General features: G+C 40.2%; 1 pseudogene; it reads left to right on the plus strand.

Moving 5' to 3' along the window:
- Positions 1-1,738: 1,738 nt before the first annotated feature.
- Positions 1,739-11,968, plus strand: part of LOC111818561 — a 13,622-nt pseudogene continuing 3,392 nt past the window's right edge.

Below are 11,968 nucleotides of genomic sequence, written 5' to 3' on the forward strand. Positions count from 1 at the left end.
AAAAAAGAAAAAAGAAAAAAGAAAGAAAGACACTTGCTCAGTGCTCACTCCTGTGCCACAGCCTTGAAGCATGGCTAAGAGTGTTGCTTTGCAGCTGTAGGCCTGGAGAATGTAGAGGTAGTGTGCACAGCTTGTCAGCACTGTGCAGTGCTAACAGTAGATGATGCATTGCCGATCTTGGTGAGACACTACCCTCAGAGGAGGGCTTTGCTGTGGAGATGCTTAGCAGCAAGAAGCAGGCTAAAGGAAGCCATCAGGATCTCCTGGTCTCGCGCTATTTGCATAAACTTTCATGGCTCCTCATCTGAGAGAGAAAATGTCACATAGAAATGACAGCTGGAGCTCACATCTGCCTCTCCAGATCCTGACTGTGAGAACACCCTTGCTTTAGTGCTATTGCTCCATTTTTGTCCTGTGACAGCATAGCGTGGGGTTCCAAGCATGGCTGTACATCAGCCACTGAACCTGTCTGCTTGCCACCAATAGAACATCAACATTTTATGTGGTAGTCTCTCAGTTCTCAGGGTTACCCCTGAGATAGGTACTCTTGTTATCTCTGTGTTAAAGAGGAAGAAACTTGAGGCTCAAGGGCATTCAATGACTTTGCAAATAAGAAATGAAGGCTGGGTTTCATGGCAGGCAGTCTGGATTCCTCAGAGGAGGAAACAATAGTGGCAGAAATAATGTCTTAAAGAGGTCTTTCAAAACTTGTTGCAAAAGATTAAGATTGAGACCAGCAAAGGAAATAAGATAAGAAATAGTGGTTTGGGGGAGAATAGAGGAGGGGGAAAAATAAAACTGATTCCTATCTCTAGCCTGAGTAGATTGGCAGCTCCTGGGAAGCCCCTTGCCTTCAGCACAACTCAGCAAATGTCTGCTGGGTGAGTGGATGAGGAATCCTTGAGTTTCTACATTCTCTGCTGGGGGAAGTCCTCTTGCCGCCATTCCTGGAGCTGGAGAGTGGAGTGGGCTTCCTAGCTGAAGAATGTGGGGCACTTTTGGATGCAAGGCAGCGCAGTGTGGAGCAGAAAGCTCTTGGTGTCATGAGCCTGGGGTGAAGGTTCACACTGTGTGGAGTGGAGGTTCTCATGAGAAGTGAAAGAGATTTGTAACTGACCGGGTGTGGGAGCAAGTCGAAAGAGAACCTTGAGGTCAGGTTTTGTAATCTTGAACTGTGTGTGATTTCAGATATTTTAGAGGAGGTTTTTATGGACTCCTGAATGGTAAGGAGTTACAGCTTGAAAAATAATCATGTAGTAACAGTGTTTGAACCTCAAACTTGATGCATACCAGGTAAACAACACCCCCAGCCCCTGCGAACAACCTCTTTACCCATTTTTAGAAAAGCCTGCCTCACAGACTATTCCTACAGCTTCCCCCCCAAGTCTTAAGTACTTCCCCAGCCTCTTCCTCCCTCCCTCTCACTCCCTCACTTCCTTCCCTTCCCTCTCCCTGTTGTCCCTTGTCCCTGTTGTCATCCTCCTCCCTTCCTGTGAATCATTGAATCATAGTTAACCAAGTGACACTGACTTAAATGAGAAGACAAAAGACACTATGCTTTATAGGGGGGCAGGAAATGAGGAAAGAATAATTTGTAAGAAGTCATTTGAGCACATTAAAGAACAGTTCTAGAAAGCAGGGTGGAAGGAAGGAGTTGCAGATGAGGCAGGGCCAAACCAGCAGAGGATTGGAACCGCTCCATAGGGAAGGAACTGCTCAGTGTGGTGAGGATAGTGCCATGCGGGCAGGGGCTGAGAACGGCATTGGAGGCTATCAGGGACCAGAATTTGACATGATGGGTGACACATTGATAGCAGCCCCCAATGTGAAGGCCCCCACTTTCCATCCAGGATACACACTTAAACAAGCACACCTCTGTTTCAGTCTGACTGATGGAAATTCATGTACTTCTCCCGGGGCCCAAAGGCCTTGGCTAGCTGTGGTGACTGAGGCTGCATTCATCTCATGACACTGCTCAGGTGCTGTCAGGTCAGGCCCAAGTCAGGTTCAATGACATTTCCTAGGCCGGTGACGGTGAACATTTAGAGAGCGAGTGACAAACTGCAACCCCATGGTCTTAACCATCCAGCAGAAAAGTATAACCACTAGGTATAAAAAGCCATATTAATATGCTGAGCTGTAAAAGGCTCAAGTCAACAACTTCTGACACTGCCAGTCCTGTGGATAACGCACTACTATTATGGACTACTGGACTATATTGGATTATTTTGATGAATTCCCGTGCCTACAATATTTAAATGGCAATGGAATCCCCATCTCTGACAAAACTAAACAAAAAAGGGGGATATAATTAAAGGACCATTTTGTTATATATATTAGGATAGACATACAGCTACTTTCTCTTAATTCAATGAGAAGAAAGATTTGTACTAATAGTGTTTGGACAGGATATCATGTCTGCATCTTGTGCTATTAATGACTACTACAAAGACAAAAATATGCAATGTATTAATGATTGTAACTGTCCTATTAACCTGTTTTGAAATTGTCTCATTGCTATTTCTTTCTCAATAAAATTAACAAAAAAAAAAAAAAACAAAAAACCCTGCAACCCCAAACCTACTTACTTATTGCAAAGTGCCAACACTGTAATTAAACCTGAATACTGAGGTTTTAGTTTAAAAAAGAACAACTGTTCACTTGGGCTTGGCTGCTGGGGCAACTTGGCTCAGTGCCAACAGACAGGGTTGTGTGTGCCTACTGTGGCACGTGTGCCACAGGTTCACTACCACTGCCCTACACTATGACTTGTATAGAGAGGAAGGTGGGCCCTGGGATGTCCCTGCACTGGGGACAAGGTGGCCTTTTAACCTACTGGTCCCTGTAATTATTGGCAGTGCAATCAAAGCTCAGCTTCTAAGGGTAGAGAAGAATTTTATATAGAAATTAGATAAAATCAAACTTGGAGTCCAGAAAGAGAATTTAAAACATTTAGGCACAGTAATCTTAGTTTAATTTGCACTTAGACTTTGCAACTGAATCACTTGCACAATGTGATTCCACGAATCTTCAGAACCACATGAAAATAAAAAATCACAACACACATTAAATGTACAGAGGCTTAGCATGAAGGAAGCAGTAAATTAACACTTTGCAGCTCCCTGTCAATGCAAGGGAGTCACGGTCACCTGTACCCTAGACTCTTTCGACTGCCCAGGTAAGTGGGCTTTCTTTTGCTCCCTTCTGCTATGTTAGCTCAGGGGTTCTCACACATTCAGCATGCATGGCTCTAAACTGTAGATGTAGAATCAAATGTGCTGTGCTTTGTGGGAAGTATTTGAATCGCTGTTGCTTTGCAAGCCCCTTATTCAAATGCTGTCTCATCTCTAGCTACTTTCTTTTTAAAATTCTTTTTCATTTTCCTCATTAATGAACTGAACATAATATGGAGACTGATCTCATGATTGTCAGAAGACTGAGTTGGGTGATGTATTGGTCTAGTAACCAGGTAACCAGATAACCATAGTAGCTCGGGACATTCGCAGTATGGGCTAGACATCTTTACGGAGTAGCCCACTTAGTTTTCACTTGATGTGGGAGAATAATGTTTTACACAACAATTATGGGTGTGTTCCTGTTGCCTTCTACCTTGATATTCTAGCAAAATTTGCTCTTTGACTTCAGTTTCAATCCTTGCCTTTGGAAGGCCAAGAAGATGCTTCCCCTTTCTTTCAGTTGATTTGTTTTTTGGGGTACACTGGGGATAAGATCCAGGAGCACTGTACCACTAGTCTATAGCTCGCACCTTTAAAAATATTTAAAGACTGGGGAGATAGCTTGGCAGTCTAAGGACCTTACTGGAAAGCTCAAGAACCCAAGTTCAATCCCCAGTACCACATGCCGTGCCATGCCATGCCAAACCAGGCATGGTGGCATACGCCTATAATCCCAGTGCTGTGGAGGCTAAGACAAGAGGATCACTGTGAGTCTGAGCTGTGTAGAGAGTCCCTGTATCAACAACAACAAAAAAGAATTTTCAAAATTCTGAGATATGGTCTCACTAAATTGCCCAGGCACAACTTGAACTTGAGCTCCGCCTGCCTCAGCCTCCAGAGTGCAGGTGCTGGAATTGTAGATCTGTGCCACCACACCTGGCTGCCTGTCTCATATTCTCAATCTTGTCTATGACAGGCGATCGTATATTGAGGAAGGACACCATCACACATAATCAGCACAAAACTTCAGTCATACCAGTGAGACCTATCACTTAAAAGATTTTGTGCCTTTCTAAATATTTGCTTTCACTCTACATGTAACTTAAAGTAAAACTTCCTTTGTATGCTTTATATGTTGAAGTTATACCAGATTAAATATATACATATTTATCATGATAAACTACATGCTATGCTAAGTAATGGAGACTGCTGAAGCTACTAAAATTATGTATAAAAAACCACAAAAAATTTCTCAAATAATTATATGAATAAATAGATCAATATTTAAGAATATTAAAAGAGTACACAGCCAAGCACGATGTGGGAAAGAATAGCAATGTTGATGCTACAAATAATTTTTTATTTTTTTTTTACTGGAGATCAAACTCAGGACCTTGCGCTTGTCAAGCAGATGCTTATACTGCCGAGCTAACTCACCAGCTTATAAATCAAATTGTTTTAACCTGAAGGTATAGCTTATAACCTTAATTTTTAAACAGACGTTGGTAGTGCATATCTGCACTCCAGTGCTCTGGGAGACTGAGGCAGGAGCTCACACATTCAAGCCCATCTAGGGCAGCTTAGCAAGACCCTGTCTCAAATCTTAATCACTCTGGTGAGGAAGGCAGGAAGATCACAAGCTTAAAGGTAGCTCAGCCAATTTAGGGAGATTTTATCTCAAAATAAAATATAAAAAGCGCTGAGGGGGCTGTCCAGATAGTTCAGTGGACTAAAGCGCCTGCTTAGGCAGGTGCAGGAACTGAGTTCAATCCCTAGCATGCTGCGCTGGGCTCTGCCTCTGGGGCACACTGAGGTGGTGATTGAGACTGGGTAGAGTGGAGCTCGCCTGTAATCCCAGCACTCGGGAGGCTGAAAACAGAGGATCACTCTGAGTCCAATCTGTGTAGTGAGACTCTGTAGATCTTGTACAAAATACTTTTTAAAAAAGTGCTGAAGATGTAGCTAAGTGAGTTCAAAGCCCTGAGTTCAATCTCTAGTACCACAAAAACAGACAACAGTGTGTATGTACATTAGCTGGAAACACTCAACAAGAATGGTATATCCCTTCTGAGCCAGTGAACCTTATAACTCCATAATAAAAGCAAAATATTCAAGATTAAATACTGTAATCCTAACTTTGGAAAATGTATTTGATATACTTTCATTTATAACTTTACACAAAATGACTTTTTGAATTCATGAGTCTGAACTGGGCATGATGATGCACACCTATAATCTCAACACTCTGGAAGGCTCAGACGGTAGAAATGTGAGTTGAAGTCCAGCTTGGACGACTTAGCAACTTAGTGAGACTGACTCAAAATAAAATGTAAAAAATGATGTGGATGTAGCTCAGTGCAAAGGCCCTGGGTTGAGTCCCCCCAGAATGTATGTGTGTGTTGGGGAGAAGGTAGGTGTACCAAGAATCAAACCTAGAGCCTATCTAAGTGCTATATACCCCCAACCCTCTCAAATTCTTAATAATTATATTTCGCCTCATTCATTTCCATTGTGGTGATGAACATAGGAAGAAATATTAATGTTTGTTATACTTGTAATGTTAGAGGGGAAACTAAGCAGAATATTAAAATTACACTTTAATATTTCACAAGGAAAATACTTTTAAATCATATACAATAACACTCATGAATAATCAAGTTGAATTCAAAAGTAAGAAATAATTTTAAGAGGCAAGCAACAGAAAAAAACGCCTAGGACAGGGTCCACACAGTGAATAGCACTAGCTCATATTGTGCAGTGGATAAACTGTGCAGAGTCTTTGTAGATGTGGGGCCAGTACTGTGTGGGATAATATCTATGATACCAGTGCAGGAGCTAGCAGGGTTAAGAAAATTTCTTTCCTACACCATAATATCAACTGTTTTAGTTCAAGTACTAAGGTTTTTTTTTTTTAAATAGCATCTTTGGGCTGGAGGTGCAACTCAGTGGTAGACCAGTAGGCCAGAATATGTGAGGTCCTGAATTTGATCCCAAGTCCCCTCCCCAAGAAAAAAGAATAAAATTCTCATGATAATAGCATTTAAGTAAATATCTTTAAATTTATTCCTATAGACCAAAAATTCATCTTGAATTGCAATTCTGTCTTTTTTTTTTTTTTTTTTTTTTAATTTTTATTTATTTATTTATTTTGTGTGGCCAGCTCAGCCCACCAGGGGGCGGGGCTGGCTGGCATGTGGTGCTGGGGGACCGAACCGCGGTCCCTGTGCTTTGCTAAGCTTGCTCTAAGTAGGTGCTTTAGACCACTGAGCCATCTCACCAGCCCTGCAATTCTGTCTTCAACAGAATACCCATTTTAACTCATGGCCATTTGACAGCCCAAACATGAACTCAGTATACTTCTTGTATAAGGATTTATTTTCCATATTCTTTGTCTTGTTACTGTGATGATAATCAGACATATTCATGTGAAACTCCAATGTGGCAAATATTTGTATTCTTTATTTTGTTCACTCACACTGAGCTCACTTCCTAGAATTTCCATTTTTTCTAGAACAAGAAAGATAATCTAAGGGCCAGGGAGACAGCTCAGTAGAATAAGCACAAGATCCTGAGTTTAATCCCCAGTACCACAGGGAAAAAAAGATAATCTAATCAGTTAAGTGGAAACTCAACTCCCTCTGGGTTAACCTCTCAGCTTCCTTGAGGTAAACCATTAGACCAGACCCAACCTTCCCACCTTTTTTCCACATTATGTGAGATCCACAGCATCACTCCATGTCTTTGTAAGGTGACCCCTGCTTAACATTAGGACTAATGTCATGATGAGACAAGCTGGAAATCCCAACGTTAGTATCAAAATCTTCGAATTTGTCAATGTTACCAAATCTTTACTCGAAATTCACCCTCCATTTTTCTTGACCTGAATCTGTAGAGGAGAACAGCGAATAATTCTTTAAATATAGTGATACTATAAGTCAAATTGCTTTAACCTGAAGATATTATTTATAATGGTAGGTTTTTAAGAAAAATCACTAAGTTGAGGGTGGTGCTGCATATCTGGAATCCTAACACTGTGAGAGAATGAGGCAGGAGAGCATACATTCAGGCCCAAGCTGGGCAACTTAGCAAATCTCTGTCTCAAAATAAAAATAAAAAATAAGGACTGTGGCTATAGTTCAGTGAAAAGGGCCTCAGTTCAGTCCCGTGTATTCAAACAAACACACAAAACCCCACACCTTTTAAAGAATATATATATTTTTTGAAATATGCTAGCATATATTTTATAATAGATGCCATGTTATTTGCAGAATATTATTTCCACAAAGGTAAACATAGTAATACTTTTAAATGTCGGATGGTTTAAAATTAAAGATGTCAAGACTGGGTGATACAGTAATTAATAAATTAATTTGATGTCTGTGATACTAGGGATCAACCCCAAGTCATATGATGCTGAACATGTGCTCCACAGTGAGTTGTGCCCTCAAGCAGCTAGCTGACTCCCCTCTCTGTTCTGGAGATTGAACCCAAGCCTTTGGCCGTGCCAGGCAAACACTGAGCCACTAAGCTATATTCTCAGCCCTCCCACTGCTTTTCTTTTACAATTGTATTTTGAAATAGGGTCTTTCTAAGTTGCCTAGGCTGGTCCTGGACTTGGGATGCTCTTGGCTCAGCCTCCTGAGTAGCTGGAGTTATAGGCATGTGCGTGGGTCAGAATTTAAGCTTTGATTTTGCTGCTTAACACATGTGGCTAGCACATACCTATGACATATTCTGTGCCATTTTTGTCTCCATTTCTTTTTTTTTTTCCAAAGTTTTATTGACAAACAGATAGAAATGAGACAGTTTCAAATCAAATCGGAAGGACAGTTTCAACAAATAATACACTGCATATATTCTTCTTAGTGGTTAATTGCTGTACAAGATGCGGACTTGTGATCCTATTTACAAACACCATTAGAACAAATCATTCTATTCATTAAGAGAATGCAACTATATATCTATCCCAACCTCTTTGAATACACAGATACAAAATGGACATTCATCGGTATACCCCATTTTTTCTAAGTTCCGTTATTGAATATTATAGGTGTGTAAACTCAGCAAAATATTCTAAAAGAGTCCAGTAGCCTATAATAGCATTGGGTCTTATATTTAACTGGCAATGTCAGAAATTATTGACCTGAGTCCCCCACAGCTCAACTTAACAGCATGGCTTTATTTCTTATATTTCGACTTCATACTTTTCTACTGGATGGTTAAGACCAAGGTAAAGCAGGACCTATGCAACAAGAGTTGTAGCTTTTTGGTCTGAGAAGGTCAATGAAATGCCCTCAGGATTTGTCCTGAGATCCTGTACCTCAGATTGTAGAACCTTCATCAGTACAGCCATGTGGATGAGTCACGGCCATTGCTTGGCCAATGTGCTCTCTGTGAAAGCCTGAGAGAGTGTCTTCTCCCCATGTGACTCTCCTTAGGCACACTCTACGTCATCGATCACTTTCCTCTTTGGCCCCATAATCTTCTTGATCAGAAAATTTGGGACACTACCGAGGTACATGACGTTACAGTACAAGTTCTCATATGTCCTGAGTCTTAATTGACCTTAGAAGGTTAGGGCCAAAATGTTGGCTTTCCTTGTATCCTTCCTTTTTCTCTAATTTGGTCTGCAAACTTAGGTTGTTAACCATCCAGAAGAAAAGCTTATTGTTATTATCAAACGATTTGGGCTATCAATCTTAACCTCACTATCTCACTGCATTTCAAACATCTTAGGCATAATAAGGAACAGGTATTTTTCATCAAGTATTGATATGTTGATTTTGTCTCCATTTCTATAGCTACAATAGCAAGTGTAGTATGTGTAACATGGTTAAGACATGGAGGATGTTTGGCACACCGGAATCATTCTCCTATATAACTAATAGCAGTTATCATAGATCTGTGAGTCTCTAACTTTGAGTCTGGAGTTTTTCTTTTTAATTTTAATTTTAATTTTAATTTTTATTTTTATTTATGTGCGTGTGTGGGGGCCAGCTCAGCCCACCAGGGGGCAGGGCTGGCTGGCATGTGGTGCTGGGGGATTGAACCGTGGTCCCTGTGCTTTACTAAGCTTGTTCTAAGTAGGTGCTTTAGACCACTGAGCCATCTCACCAGCCCCTGGAGTTTTTCAACATATCATTGAAAATAGCACTTCCATTGCTTGTTAAGGGCTAACTGAAATAACATACTACATTAACTATATTTTCTTTAAAAGTAAGGGCTATCATTTTGATCAAATGCCAAGAGTCATGCCTTGACATACTTTGACAGTACTTTCTGCTTTGAAGAACAAAAAATGGAGAACATTAGAAGAATTTTTAACCAAACATTTGAAACACCATTTGTTAACTGAACCTGACCAGCCGTAAACCAACATCAATGATGTGTTTTAAACCCTGCTGAAAGACACACACACACATGCGTGCACACACACACACACACACGACAGAAGGTTGGTTTGGGGTAGGAAACAGGGGAGTGGGGACATAGGATAAGCCTTGGAGCTGAGATGAACAGTTTACAGAGGAAATACGTGAGACCAATGATAACATCGACATGTGCTTTTGATCAGTACAGTGAACAAGGCTCTTTCAGTTACTAGTGTCAGAGACACAGCTCACACTGGCTTCAAAAAACAAATTGGTATTGGGTCATGTAGGAAAAAAATCTAGGAGTAGATTATCTTTACACCAGACTAAATCGAGCGAAGATCATTTCCCAAAGGCAGATCAGAGACCAGATCAATGAATGGTCACTGGCCCCAGGAAGGCAATCTCTCTTGGACCAAAAACAGTCTACTTCCATGACAGTAAAGGGTGTAGAATGATTTAGAATGAGCGAGGTAAATGCATCCTCTATCAGTGCATTTGATCATACATACACTGGTATTTAAGGTATCAAGGCTTTAATGAAGCTAGAGATTCCATGTTTATATTATTGGGGAAATTTTCATTTTAGAAGACAGAAATATCGGTATAATAAATGCCAGTTATCAATCACAAGACTTGCCACATCTATTATATGTTAGCTTTCTCTCTTAGTTTTTATGCTCGCTAGAAACAAATTTGTTCTATGAGGATAGGTTTGGCTACAAGAATGAGAAAATGAACAAAGCTAAAGATAATTATGCCAGGGCTCCAGAGAGTTTTCATCTCAACTTCAAGGGGCCAAATCTCTTCTGAGATAGAAATCTCAAGCTCAGTTCTAAGTTTTTAGGAGAGTTCTGACTGACCTATTATTCTCAGAAAATATTGATTTCTGGAGAAAGTTTTTTTTTCTTTTTTAAGGGAGTGCAAATTAGGATTAAAACACAAAAAATTACAAGTGATACAGAATTTCACTTAATAAAGTAATATGCATTTCACAGTATTTGTTGTAATACATAGTGTTATCTTCCAACCAGTTATTCACCTTACTAAATATATGGATGTAAAATTGGAAGAAGAAAAATAGAAAGCAATGTATAAAAAATTAAGAAGAGAAAAAGTACAAACCATTGAAACCAGGGGACAAAACAAATTATTATCTGCTCCTTTCCATAGACAGCAGAAATACACACTATAGTTGTCTAAACCATCCTGCTTACATACATAGGTAAATCTCTTTCCCCCACTCCCTCTCCTGTCCTTCTCCTCAACTCAGTAGCTCTTTTGTTTTGAATAAGTATTCCCAGTATCTACTGTAACTTTCAGATTTCACTTTTTTGGGGCCATTCTTTCTGGGGTTAGATGGAATCTCAGTGTTGTTTTAATTTGCATTTCTTGAATGACCAATGATGTTGAGCATGTTTTCACATATTTGCTTGCCTTTTGTATTTCTTCCTCTGAGAAGTGTACATTCATCTCAAATGCCCATTTTTGGATTGGATGAGAAAGGTATTTTTATTGGTTCATAGAACTGAAAAAGTTTAAGGATAGATCATCCTTAAGTATCACTAAATCCAGGGAAAAGAGTCTGCTTAAGAACAGTAAGGGACCAACCCACCAGGGTCACCTGTGGTGTAAGAAACACAGGCATCCAGTCTGCTAAAGGGATGGAAAACCTGAAATAGTTTTGGGAAACCAAAAATCACTGTTGAGAGGGGTAAAACATGTTTATGAAAGAATATGCTTTTCAAAAAATCAGTGAACAATCCTTCTAATGAGGACATGTCCTTTTAAAATTCTACTTTGCTTAGCCAACGACCTTCCTTGGGCTGTGAATTGCGCTGGGAAAGTGAGCGATCTGCCCTGCCCAGGAAGGCAGCCAACCCCCAGTGAAAGGCCACCGACCCTAACGGGCCAGAGAAAAGCCACAGGAAGAAAATCAGCATGCAGGGGGCCCGTGTACACTCTGTCTGGCTGTACAAGGCCCATCTACTGCAGTGACCACTCTTATAAAGAAAGAGATAACAAGTTACTTTGCTATCTAGCAGAGGATGACATAACATGAAGACAGATAGAAAACAAAGCTAATAGCCTCCTATCTAAGTACTGGCTTTTTAAAAATCAATTTTTTTTCTTCGAGTACTCTCGGACTTACAGAAAGGCTACAGTGAAATAGAACCTCCCATATACTCCACAACCAGTTGCTTCCCTTGTTGGCATCTTGCATGAGGATGGTGCATCCTGAGGTACATATTTTATTCAGATTTCCTTAGTTTTTAATCAGTGTTCATTTTCTGTCCCATGATCCCTCACAAGGATACCACATCACATTGAATTGTCATGTTTCCTTGGGGTCCTCAAGACTGAGCCAGTTTTCAGACTTTCCTTGTTTTTAATGACTTCAGCAGATTTTTTTTTTTTTTT

Source organism: Octodon degus, unplaced genomic scaffold, assembly GCF_000260255.1.
Source record: "Octodon degus isolate 3935 unplaced genomic scaffold, OctDeg1.0 scaffold00095, whole genome shotgun sequence".
NCBI classification, from domain to species: domain Eukaryota; kingdom Metazoa; phylum Chordata; class Mammalia; order Rodentia; family Octodontidae; genus Octodon; species Octodon degus.